The 13,491-nt window shown below is 35.2% G+C and overlaps 1 pseudogene; it reads left to right on the top strand.

The window, feature by feature from the left end:
- The first annotated feature begins 3,908 nt into the window (after window positions 1-3,908).
- On the top strand, window positions 3,909-11,969 carry LOC132599865 (nucleoside hydrolase 3-like; annotated as a pseudogene).
- The last annotated feature ends 1,522 nt before the right edge of the window (window positions 11,970-13,491 follow it).

Below are 13,491 nucleotides of genomic sequence, written 5' to 3'. Positions count from 1 at the left end.
GAGATGGTGGGTTCCACTTTATTTACTTCTTTTTTTAAAAAAAAAATATTGGTTGGTGTTTTTTTTTTTTTTAATATTGGTTGGTGTTTAATATGGGGACCACACTTTTTTTTTAAATGCTTAATTGGTTGGTGTTTTTTTTAATATTGGTTGGTGTTTAATATGGGGACCACACTTTTTTTTAAAGTATTTTAAGTATGTTGTTGTACAATAATTTCATTTGCTCTCACTGATGGTATTGATACGCATGTGGCAATAAATCCATCATTATTGATTTAATTGTTTGATATTCTAAGCACTTTTGTATTTTAAGTATGTTGTTGTACAATAATTCCATTTGCTCCCTCTAATGGGTTGATACGCATGTGGCAATGAATCCATTAGGCTATATGGGCCCACAATTGTTTTTTCAAAAATTGGAAAACAGATATATATATATATATATATATATATAAGTATTTTAAGTATGTTGTTGTACAATAATTTCATTTACTCCCACTAATGGGTTGATACGCATGTGGCAATAAATCCATCATTATTGATTTAATTGTTTGATTTTCTAAGCATTTTTGTATTTTAAGTATGTTGCTGTATAATAATTTCATTTGCTCCCTCTAATGGGTTGATACGCATGTGGCAATGAATCCATCATTATTGATTTAATTGTTTGATTTTCTAAGCACTTTTTTTTAACATTGTTTGTTTTTTTAATATGGGATTCACTTTTTTTTAATATTGCTTGATTTTGTTAATATGAGATCCACTTTTTTTTTTATTTATTACTGGTTGGTGTTTAATATGGGGCCCACAATTTTTTTTTTTAAATATTAGTAGTTGTTTAAAATATGTGGGCCACAATTTTTTTTTAAAATATTAGTAGTTGTTTTTAAATATTAATAGTTGTTTAAAATATGTGGACCCACATTTTTTTTTTGGCCCACAAACGGACGACGAAAAAGTGCCCATAAACTAGCTCTTCTAAAGGGTAGAAATGTGGTATGCTTGGAGTTTTATCCCCTTATTTGATTTTGCTCATTTTCTTTTCAACATCCTACTTTGTTGCTTCATAGATTATAAGCTGATATATTAGGCTCATTAGCTAGTGAATCTTTTGTCTCAATCTGCTAAGTGCTTTGAGGACTTGGATAATACATTCTGCTTGTAGCTTGGGGTTTCTGCAGCTTTGAGTGATTGGATCTCTTAGGCCAATTACTGATGGCTTGATAATCTGATAGAATGGTGGAACTACGGTCTTGAACTCCCTTTTCTCTAACTTGATGACCAATGATAGGAAAAAAGTTTGCTAGTCAGGGTTCAGGGAATTTCCCATTTGATTAGGTAGTTTTGAGCATGAAGAAAATATCAGTCTTTCCACGAATTGCATGTCTACTATGCCGTATATCTAGTCACTTCCAGTGATAGATCTATTTTCTTTTTTTTGGATAATGTGTGGTGGCTGGGCTAGCTTGTGCATATCGTATTTTGGGAGCATTAAATTTTGTTTTGGAAGCAAGGGACTCAATAAAATCTTGGATACCATCATTCATTCCATGTGTAGGTGAGTGTAGGCCTGTGCACGAATCAGTTCGAATCAGTTTTGGCCATAATTGAGTTGAAATTTTGAATTTCGACTTTCTAAAATCCTCAACCAAACTTGATCCATTCTAAGTTCGATTCGTTTCTTATTATTTCGGTTCGATTACACAAATCGATTTGTTCGGTTTATTCGAAATTTAAACAAGTGACTATTTCATTTCAGTTTTAGAGTAAACATAACAAAAAATAATGAGACTCTAAATTTGCAGCCTTATAACCAAGACATTAACCAAGAAAAATTCATAAACTTGTACGCATAATAGCATATAAATAACAAAACAAGAGCTTGACAACTTGTGCAAGCATACAAATCCGCCAACACCACATTACATGTACCAAATTAATAATCCAGCATCTTGCAACTTGCAAGCAGACAAGCATAATTTGCATCCTCAAAAAAACAAAAACAAAAAACTCTAATTTGTACAGGCTAAGATCAAAGAACAAACAAACTAGGGGTGGAGGCAATGGCCAAAAGGCAAAGATGACTCGTGAGAAGAACGCAGAAAAGATGAAAGACCAAAAGGGAAGTCAGCTTGAGGCCAACAAGAAGGCCATGAATATCCGGTGCAAAGTGTGCATGCAAACATTCATTTGCACCATTTCTGAAGTTAAATAAATATTACTTCAGTATTAATTATTAAGCGTATATATAGTTAGACTATTAGAGTATTAGTCATATTAAGCACTAGTGGCATATAAATTCGGTTTGTTCGAGTCGGTTCGGTTGATAATTAAAGTCAATCGTATTCGAACCGTTAAACCGTAATATTTTATAATTGCATTTGAAAATCAAAATCGAATTGTATTATCCAAATTGAATTATCCGAATTGTTTCGAATCGGTTCGGAAATTCGAATTCAACCGATTTGTGCACAGGCCTAGGTGAGTGGAGCTCAGGTTGCAAAACTTGATTACCATCGCAACTGGCGCCCTTACCACCCTATGCTCGTTAGCTCTGCATGGGACGGTATCAGTGCTAACTGGGAGTTTCCTGGTACTGGTACAAGCCCATTGCCAGTGAAGCCGCGGGCCAGACGATGGAGGCGATCTTAAATTGCATGCAGAAAGATGTTTTTGGAGTACACTGATTGAAATTTGCAAAGCTCAAATATGTCTATGTCCTTTCTGCATTGGCAGATGTTCTGCTATAGATATGTTACGCACATGTACATGTGTAAATTTGCATCACTATACTTCCGTTGTCCCTAACGGGATAGTCCAATGGCCAATAGGTCAGAACTGTAATTTCACGAGTTCAAATCTTAATGGTTGCCTAGTTGGGCATACTCAACGGAGACTGTTAGTACTATTATGTGAAAAGGGTGTATTGTACTGTGATTCTTCTGAGTTAATATTACAAGAGTTGTTAAAGATTTTGTGAGAGACTCCTGTAAAAAATTACATTTACATTCACCTAATAATCAAATGTATGTCATATAGTACTCTTTGTGCATGAACTTTTATTATTCACCATAATTAGTCGCAAACTCGCAATATATTCCTGCACACGAGGTTAAATCATTCAATCAATCTATATTTCCTTCTCAAAACTAGTTCTGATTTTGACAATTTGATTGATATATGAATCTTTCATTAGATCATACAAGTGAGTTCATACAGTTGAAGTTGCAGATGACTCAAAAAGAAGCTCTAACAAATTTTTAGATCTTGTTCATATTGTTTTTTGCTCATCCCCATATTCCTTTCCTGTGTAACTTCAGATCATAGAGTACAATGTTCAATTTTGTCGTTTTTTTTTTTTTTAATTTGTTAGAAGAAAGTTGTGGAAAAGTGGCTAATGATTTTCAGTAATTATGAAAAAACAGCTAAAAAGTTATCTTCAAAGGACTTGAACAAATTAATTTGACAAGAGGGGTTGCTTAGATAGTAAGCCTCATCTACCTCCAACCTAAATTATGGGTTTGAGCCACTAAGGTAGCAAAAAAGGGAGCTCTTGAGGAGGGGTTAAACAAACAAAAAAATTAAGAAAAAAACGAATTAGTTTCCACATAGAATTCCCAAAGAATTTTTGATAAGGGTTGTAAATCTGAGAAATTTTCTTCTTGTCGTTTATGTTGATGTTTTATTGCAGTTTTTCTTTTACTCGAGAAGATGATTTTCAACAGATACTCTTGAAAATAAAATATTGTTACAATGTAAGAAGAATCTTTCAGATATTAAAATACATAATATAAAATTTAGAGTAATTTTTTATTATTAATCTTGACTCTAGAGTCAGCTTAACAAACACTTGTTTTGAAAGTGGAGAAGTGCTACCCATTTATCAATTTAGTTTTCTGCATCAAACCCACAAAAAGATTTAATCTTTTGTAGTTATGAAAGAGAAAGAAGCAATGCTGTTTCTTGGATTGTTACGTAGAGTTGCTTTGATGATGATTATAATTTCAATATTTGGGTCCAACATGTGGAATGGGGTAAAGGGTCATGGCCCAAGTAGGATTCTTTTGGATACAGACATGGCCACTGATGATATCTTTGCTTTGTTGTACCTTTTGAAGCTTAACAGATCCCAAATCAACTTGCAGGTTTGCTTTCTCATTCTCACTTCACTCTATATTTCACAATGTATGTCAACCCCCCCCCCCCCCCCCCCCGGCCCCAACACACACACCCCACAAAAAAAAAAAAAAAAAAAAAAAAAAAGGAAGAAGATTTGTAGTCTGTTTATTGGAGTGATTTCTCAAAAGATCATTCAACTTAATGAATTTATCTAACAAAGTCACTTGTATTTATTTTGTGTTAAAATAGTCATTCAACTATTCATTTCTTTCTCCAAAAGTCATGCATCACTGAAAAGTCACTTTTTATGCGAGAGACGGTTTTACCATCCCTCAAATTGTATTTAATATCTAGCACTATTATGCCTCAAATGCCATTACTTGAGAATTATTTCGTTCTTTCAGATTGAATATTTATATTCCAAAAGAAAATTTCTTTTCTTAGAAAAGAAATAGATTAGAACATATATATTAAGCGAACAAAATTAAGATGTATACTCTTATGTCAATTTTTTGTTCTTATTATTCTGAAGTAATTTAAGTGATACTGTGTTTCCGTAATTATTAGCAAGTATACTAGTATAGAGTTTTGAACATTTTTAAAAATACAATGATAAAGTACTAATAACTTCTATAATCTATATTGACTTTGCATTCAATAATAACGAAAACTCAAATATTTGGACAAATGTTTAGAGTAATGGGTAGGAACAGTACTTACAGTTTTGATATTAATTTAAATCCCAAAGAGATTTTTTTGGCTACCAAAATTAGATTGAATGATTTAAAAACTTATTGCACTGTAAATACTATATCTTAAAATATGACTCTTTTTTAATGGTAGGGTTTTACTTTGAACCTGGAAGGGGTGCAGGGGGGTGGTTGAGCCTGAAGTCTTTACGTATAAACAAAACCTATGAACAATATATTTGACGGATGTATAAAATGGAAAATATTGTCTTTTTATATAACAAGAGGGGTTTTTTTGGTGGTTCTTATACTCCTTATCAACGTGCATGACTTTTGAAGAAACAAAGTGAACAGGTAAGTGACTTTTTTTGATACAAAACAAGAAAAGTGACTTTACTAGATAAATTCATTAAGTTGAGAGACCATTTGGGAAATTAATTCATGTTTGCTGGAGGTTCTCTTTCTTGTTTCTTTGTCTTGAGATTGAGATATCAGCTACGCTGATCCCTCTGACTTTACATAATCTGTATGTGTAAAAGGTGTTTGTTGTACGATACCTCATGTTAAAGGTTGTGTATGTATCAAGAGCTCCTTCTAGTTGAGACTGAAGTAAATTGTTCGCATTCTCTAAATAGAATTGTTCTTTGAACAATATTAGTCATTTTTAAGAAGTTAAGTAATCATTTTATTGGACCACAGAAACAGTAAGTTTGTGACGAGAGTAACTTATCTTGGCTTTCATGGCATGATCCGAAATATTTACTCTGCTAAGGTTGTAATCCTATTCGTTTTGAAGATATTTATCATTGTCTTTCTGATACTCATAAAACACATGTAAAGATTGTTCGAAGATTCTGGATTTGTATCTTTACTTATTTTATGACAGTATGTTATGGGCCTTAAGGCACTCGGAGTAGTCTTCGTGGGTAGTAGTCCTCTGTGACTGTTTGGGCTAAATGTATCACTATTTTGTAAGATAAGGTCTCATAGAGAAAATAAGTTGAGAATTTTTTTTCCCTGCAGGCAGTAACTATTAGCACAAATGCATGGAGTGATGCAGGGCATGCTATTAATCAAGTGTATGACATTCTTTACATGATGGGGCGCGATGATATTGCTGTTGGTATGGGAGGTGAAGGTGGAATACTTCCTGATAGTACCATTCTGCCAAATGTTGGTGGATATCTGCCAATCATAGATCAGGTGAAGAACGGTTTTTTGTGTTCTCGACTTCTCAATCAATTCTGCGAGTTAAAAACAATTTATAATGATGTAGAACAAACTTATTCGTTATACATCTCCAATTTCTTTTTTCTTTTTCTATTTATTAATGTGCTTCTAAGTTCTAACATCTCACTGTTTCCTTAGGGAAATGGTACAGCTGGATATTGTAGATATAGACAAGCTATTCCTGTGGGTCGTGGAGGACGTCTGGACATTGACTCAAATTATGGGTTTCGGAAAAGCTTCCTTCCACAGGTATTTTTTCTCACTGTAGATATAGACAAGCTATTCGTGCTGGAACGCAAATAAAATCCTTTTTATAGAGGATAACTTCTAAATCTGTCTTTATTATATCCATCAAAGTGCTGACCTAGGATATAGTAAAACAATCAGTTTCCTTCCTCCCGCCAATTAGTTCATGGGATACATATGTTCAATTCGCTTATGCATGTGTCTTCACTACAATTAGGACACTGGCAACATTTTAGACCTATCAATATGCAATTGGATTCCAACTCTTTGTGGTTAGAGTTTCCATTCTCTTCCTGTCTGGCTATTCAAGAAATGATGCATCACATATATTCCTGTCTACTTTCCCTTTCCTTTACATTTCCTATAAAAACAGATCTCTATCATTTCCAGAAGATTTCTTTCTTCAGTTCAGTAAGAACCGCCAAATTTCGGTTACCTCATGACTAAGTCACCTCCATTCCCTCAGTACCCTTGGCCTCTTCTTGCTTTACTGAAACACCAAAGTTGTGCCTGTGACTAGTCTTTCCACAGTACACTTAGCACTTGCTGCAGGTGCATTGGAGATTAGGGGAAGGGCTAGAGAAGAAACTTTTTGATTGCAAAAGGATCACTTCCCACTCAATATGTGTCTGTCTGGTGTCATGATAATTTGGGGTAAGGTATTTATTAAGGAGTTCTATAGAACTAGTTTACTACTTTTTTTGTTGGTAAAGAAATGGGATCTGGTTGATTAGTATTAGAATGAGACGGGTCTAAATGGATATAGAGGATTCTATACCGGGTATAGTATTCCCAAACACGGCTAGCTCGGATTAACTGTTGGTAAAGAAATGGGATTTAATTGCTTAGCAGGAAAGGAAAAAAAAAAGAACGTCAGAGCTGTTTGATGATTTGATAGAATTATAGTCTTGCTTGTATATTGATAATGGCTGAGCACATGATTAGTTCCGTTCTTCACAAATAAACTTGACTTGATGAAGCATAATCTCATCATTGCTTATTTTCCTTGTACACCTTTTGTCCTTTTTATTAATTTTCTTTCTGGTTAAACAATCTTTTTCTTATGGAACTTGTAAACAGGGCAAGAGAATGTATTCACCTCTTCGACAGCCAACAGCTCAGCAAGTAATGATTGAAAACTGTTTCAGCTGGCCCCACAGTAGTTTTTCTTCTCGGATCACATACTAATTTTGCTTCATTTCTTTTAAGTAATCCACATTTAAAGAAAAATGTTGAGCACATTTACATAATGGGGGGTGGCATAAGGTCAAAGAATCCTAAAGGCTGCTGTCCAGACAATGTCAGTTCCTCTTGCCAACCTCAACAATGTGGTGACCGTGGCAACTTGTTTACAGCTTACACTAGCAATCCTTATGCAGAGTTTAACATATTTATGGATCCTTTTGCCGCATATCAGGTATTACATGTATCCATATGCGTTTAGTTGTGTGCTCCTTTATTTTGATATTTGTAGCCATACTCCTTGCTAATCTTATTGATCAGAAGCTGTCATCATTATATTATCTTGCAGGTTATTCATTCGGGCATTCCAATTACTATTGTCCCATTGGATGCCACAAACACCATTCTTGTTAATAAAAACTTTTTTGAGACCTTTGAGAAGAATCAGCACACCTACGAAGCACAATACTGTTTCAAGTCGATGAAAATGATTCGTGATACATGGTTCGATGACCAATTCAATAGGGTAATGATCCAGGATTACAGAACTTAAAATTCTTTGTCGTACTTAAAACACTAGTTTGATTACTAAGGACAATGTGCTATGCGCAGACTTACTTTATGTGGGACCCATTTATGTTGGGTATAGCTGCTTCAATCATGCGTAAACGACATAACCACCAAGGAGAAAATGAATTTGCTGAAATGGAGTATATCAATGTTACCGTAGTTACTTCAAATAAGCCATATGGTATATCTGATGGATCAAATCCATTTTTTGATGGTAGTAAAACTCCAAGGTTCAACTTAGAAAGAAATGGAGTTCACAGCGGCCATGTTCAGACTAGACTTCGTGATCCTTTTTGCATAGTCAAGAACGGGAGAGGCAGGTGCCAGGTGATTGATTGTTTCGATCTGAAATATGATTTCCTGTTTTCATCTTAGTAACAGATAATATGTTGTAGCTGCGGGAAAAGGTTGGTCCTTCTTGCGCTTCAGAGATAGGAATATGTCATTGTAAATTATGTGAAATATTTTTCTTCTGTTACCAAAATAAGCATGATAATTTATGTTTTCTATCAACTAGTATGAGATATGAAATAAGGGTGTTCTTCTTTTTCTATATGTTCTTGCATTAATATTCATTTCTTATACCTTTCCGTACTTCACACTTGTTCTAAATCGATGGTATTTATCAGGATGGTTATACAAAAGAAGTTGACAAGCCAGGAGGAGTTCCTGTTCTTGTTGCTGTTAGAGCAAAACCTAATCGAAATGCTAGCAGCTTGTTAGACAGGGAGTTCTTTGTCAGCTTTCTGGATGTAAGTTTAAAACTAGGGTTAATACATACCCATCCCCTTAAACTTATCGCGATATTTCATTGAGACACCCAAACTAAGCCCTGTTCCAATTGAACACCACAACTCCTAGTAAAGCGTTCCAATAATGCACTTTCGGTTCAAATTTGGAATTTTTTTTGCGTATGTTTTCATTCGTCTATTAGGTTGTTAAGTTAACCACATAAAACATGTTATCTCCTTTAATTATACGCATCAACCTCAAGGAAAATGCCTGGGGATTTATGGCTTATTGAGGCGAATGCGTATAATTAAAGGAGATAACATATTTTATGTGGTTAACTTAACTACCTAATAGACGAATGAAAACACATGCAACTTTTTTTTTCGAAATTTGAACCGAAAGTGTCTAATTAGAACACTTTATTAGGAGTTAAGGTGTTCAATTGGAACAGATCTTAGTTTGAGTGTCTAATGAAGTATCCTGGCAAATTTAAGAGGTTACCTATGTATTAAGCCTTAAAACTAATTTCTCTGTCTGAATTGGTTGTACATGCCTCTTTCTGAATCAGACCGATTTGAAGTTTGCTTGTGACATTTCGCATTACAGTTTTAACATAGTCAGCAGACCGCAGAAATCGATGCTATATTGCTCGTGGTTGCAGGTCTTAAACCAAGCAGAACAGTCTGGAAGATTCAATTTCACAACACGATTTCCTTATTACAGAGAAGTATTTTACAAACCGGATCTTAGGGGAAAGCATTTCGGGAAGAATCTTGTGTTTGATATGGATATGAGTGCTGGAGATTTTCTAGCTCTCTTTTATCTCCTCAAATTACCTGTAGAAGATATCAATCTCAAGGTAAATTGGCCTTCCATAAGTTCGGTTCTATCTGTTTATGCATAGTCCTCTATTGCCAATGAGATCCTCACCTAAAAATATTAAGAATTATCTTGATCAGACATCAGTTGCAATAAATTTCTTCAATCAGAAAATATCACTTTGTGTGTAACTTTTATCCAAAACTACATGCCATTTTGTTCAGTTTTAGGATAAAACTGATGAATTGTTAGCCATTCATAAGAAATGTTTTGTGTTACTTTGTGAGCAACCTATTGCGGAAACACAGTTGAGTCAGGTGTGGTTTAGTTTTGTCATGATTAAGTTAGGAAGTGATGCCTTTCAATGTGAAATAGCTTCTTTCATTCAGGCTATATTAGTGACTCCAACTGGCTGGGCTAATGCTGCAACAATTGATTCTGTGTATGATTTGCTTCATATGATGGGTCGTGATGACATCCCTGTGGGCCTTGGAGATGGATTCGCAATGAACCAGTCTGATAGTGCTTTCTCTGGCGTTGGAAACTGCAGATACAGCAAGGTCATCCCACAAGGTAGCGGTGGATATCTAGACTCAGACACTCTGTATGGTTTAGCTCGTTCTTTACCTCGAAGTCCTAGAGGGTATATTCTCTACCCTGATAGGGGAAAGAACAGATTCCTTCATGCATTCATGATTTTTGACAAATATTGGCACTATAAGACCTTTCACATGTTTATCATCCGATATAGCATTGTGTACCATTGAAAATTCCCTGATATAACGGCCATATAATAATACCAGATACACAGGAGAAAATTCTGCAAAATTTGGAGCTCCTCGAGATACTGATCATCCGGAACTCAGACAGTCTCTAGCATTGGAAGTATTGGAGTCAGTGGTGAAATCACTCGATCCAGGATCGAAAATTACTATTTTGACGAATGGCCCATTGACTAATGTAGCAAAGCTCATTCTGGCAGGCAAGAATACAAGTAAGGCTATACAGGCAAGTGGTTCCTCTATTCTTGTGGTCTTTGAGGAAAGAGGCAGGACAATATTCTTCAGTTTAGAACCAATTGTAATATATACATCCTGACCTGATAGTAGAATTTAGTTGCAGATCCTTCTCCAGGCTTTAGTCTTCTCATAAGTAAACTTCCTTTGTCAGTCAACTCCCTCAAATTTCACAAATAAACATATTAAGTTAGCTTAGGCAGCTGTTTTCTTCCGTTGTGGTTGATCTCTAAGTAAATCCTTGTCATATCAATGACTATGTTTTTGTTTATGGTTGAGAACTTGATATATCCATCATAGACATTTTCATTAATAACTCCGCCTGTGTGAGCTCGCTCACATTGCCGGTCCCAAGCCCGGATAAAGGAGGAGGGTTGCCGAGGGTCAATCGGAAACAGCCTCCCAACCCAGGTAGGGATAAGGCTGCGTACATCTTACCCTCCCCAGACCCCACTATTGTGGGATTACACTGGGTAGTGACCAAGACCAAGACATTTTCATTAATGTGAAAGGTATTATCTTCTGAATTTTGATGCAGGAAATACTAATCGTTGGGGGACATGTCAATCATGATAAGTCAGAGAAGGGAAATGTCATCAATGTTCCTTCTAACAAATTTGCTGAACTGAATATGTTTCTTGACCCTTTGGCTGCAAAAACAGTTTTGAGTTCTGAACATAATATCACTCTCATTCCACTTGGTATACAGCGGAAAGTCAGTGCATTCCCTCAAATTCTAAAAAGACTCCACGTGAAAAGGACACCTGAAGCAGTCTTCACGAGGCGCTTGATGTCAAGGTTATATCGCCTGCAAAAGATGCATCCTGTATACCAGCATGTGGTATAATTCTCATCTCAATTTATCCTCTGCCGTTTTTTATTCATTGTAGTTTACTTGCCACCTGTTTTTTGCTATATATTCCTTGTTTGGGAATATTCATATCAGAGGTATATCGCTGTAATAATTGTCTGCAACCACCGTGTAGTTTACATATTCAGCTTCTTGATACTAATGGCATTCATAATATTCCAGGATGTGTTTATTGGTGAGATCCTTGGAGCAGTAATAGCTGGAGATATCTCAGCACTAAAACCTGCCTTTAAAGTCAAGAAGTTAACAGTCAGTGCTACTGGAGTTGAATCTGAAGATGGTGAAATTATTATTGACAAAGAGCAGGGAAAAGCAGTAAAAGTAATGGAAAATCTGGATCCATCAGTTTATTACAATATTTTTGCAAAACGACTTGGAAATGAGAAGCAGTCAGCTGTAATTAGAAGCTTCAATGAGCAGAGAAGAATTTGGATTATACCATGTAATTTATCCAATATTTAGCAGCAAATGCAATAATTTGAAGAATGCACACAACCCCCCCCCCCCCCACCCCACCCCCCCACCCCCCACCAAACACAAAAAAGCATTTAAAAGATCCAAATAAACTCTAAAAGCCCGTTTGGATTGGCTTACAGCTTAAAGCTGTTTGCAGCTTATAAGCTGAAAAAAATAAGTTGGGGTAGTCCAACTTATTTTTTTTGGCTTATAAGCTGTTTTCAGCTTATAAGCTGCTTTAGATAAACTAAGTCAAATGAGTCCAATTATTTTTTTGAGCTTATTTTAAGCATAAAATGACTTTAAGCTGGCCAGCCAAACACTCAAAAAAGCTGAAAACAGCTTATAAGCCAACTTATAAGCCAATCCAAACGGGCTCTAAATCATTAAAAAGGTCCAAATATACCTAGGAGTGGCTTCCATGTTAGTGTGAGGGGCATATTTGGTCCTTTGTAATTGTTTAGGGATATTTTTGAGACAAAAGATAACTTTAGGGGCTTTTATGAGCTGATATGTTGACGAAGGGCAATAAGAAAAATCACAAATATAGGGGCATTTTGGCTCCTTTTTCGTGCAGATATGAAGTTATTTTGCTATTTGTACCTGGGCTGCTACAGAAATTACCTCTGAAATCAACGCTTTTCATAGCACGTGTCGAACAAATGGATGTTTCACATCCAAAACTCAATCTCTTTCTTTCATAGTTTGTTGTTGCATCTTTGTTATTAAGTTTCTTCTTAGTATTACTATCTCTAACATGGGTTGGACTCCTCTGCTGGATATAGTTACTATTTTTCTAACAATCTTAAAGAGATCTTGTGTTACGAAGAAGAGACTGTGCAATTAAACCCGTGAATTCAGAGCATTCCCTTGAAGTTGGCGGCTTGCTATAGTATGCTGTCAATGGAAATGACGGACCCACCATTTACAATTCATCAGGAAGGTATTCATTACATCCCACATTAGGAATACGAAACAAATATGTGGCGTTTGGATGTCCAGATGCATATGTGAATATGGATTTTATAGCAACCATTTGGAAGAATTTTATGGAAAAGAAAAATTACTCACTGAAGTGCCTATTCAAGACGTTGGATTTTGGCAAATTTGATGTGCAGAAGAATTCAAATCATGTAAGTGATTCCAGATGTGTGATCACAAATTCGATTGTTACTAACTAAGAAGATGTGTCACGGACAAATTTAAGAGATCGATGACCAAAGGGACAAAGTCAAAGTAGAAATACATAAAGTGACAAAAATAGGATTCTACTTTTCTAAGTGTACTTAACTACTTATTATTTATGAATTTCAACCTTTTTGTGAAATTGGTTTCATAAATGTTAGGGTAAATGGCTCACTTTGTGATGATCTTAAAATGCATGATAAGTTTGAGAATAATATATTCAATATGCTCATTATAATTTGTTATTCCATGCCAAATTAATACCCTCATAAATTGGAATAATTATGTTACATGCATGAATATAGAGTACGATTTCAAGTTTGTTGATTAATATATGAAGAATGAATGGATCATATTTATACTTGAAAGTTGTTCT

Source organism: Lycium barbarum, chromosome 6 (assembly GCF_019175385.1).
Source record: "Lycium barbarum isolate Lr01 chromosome 6, ASM1917538v2, whole genome shotgun sequence".
Classification (NCBI taxonomy): Eukaryota; Viridiplantae; Streptophyta; class Magnoliopsida; order Solanales; family Solanaceae; genus Lycium; species Lycium barbarum.
Note: the sequence above shows the minus strand (reverse complement) of the source record. Positions and strands in the feature narration are given on the sequence as shown.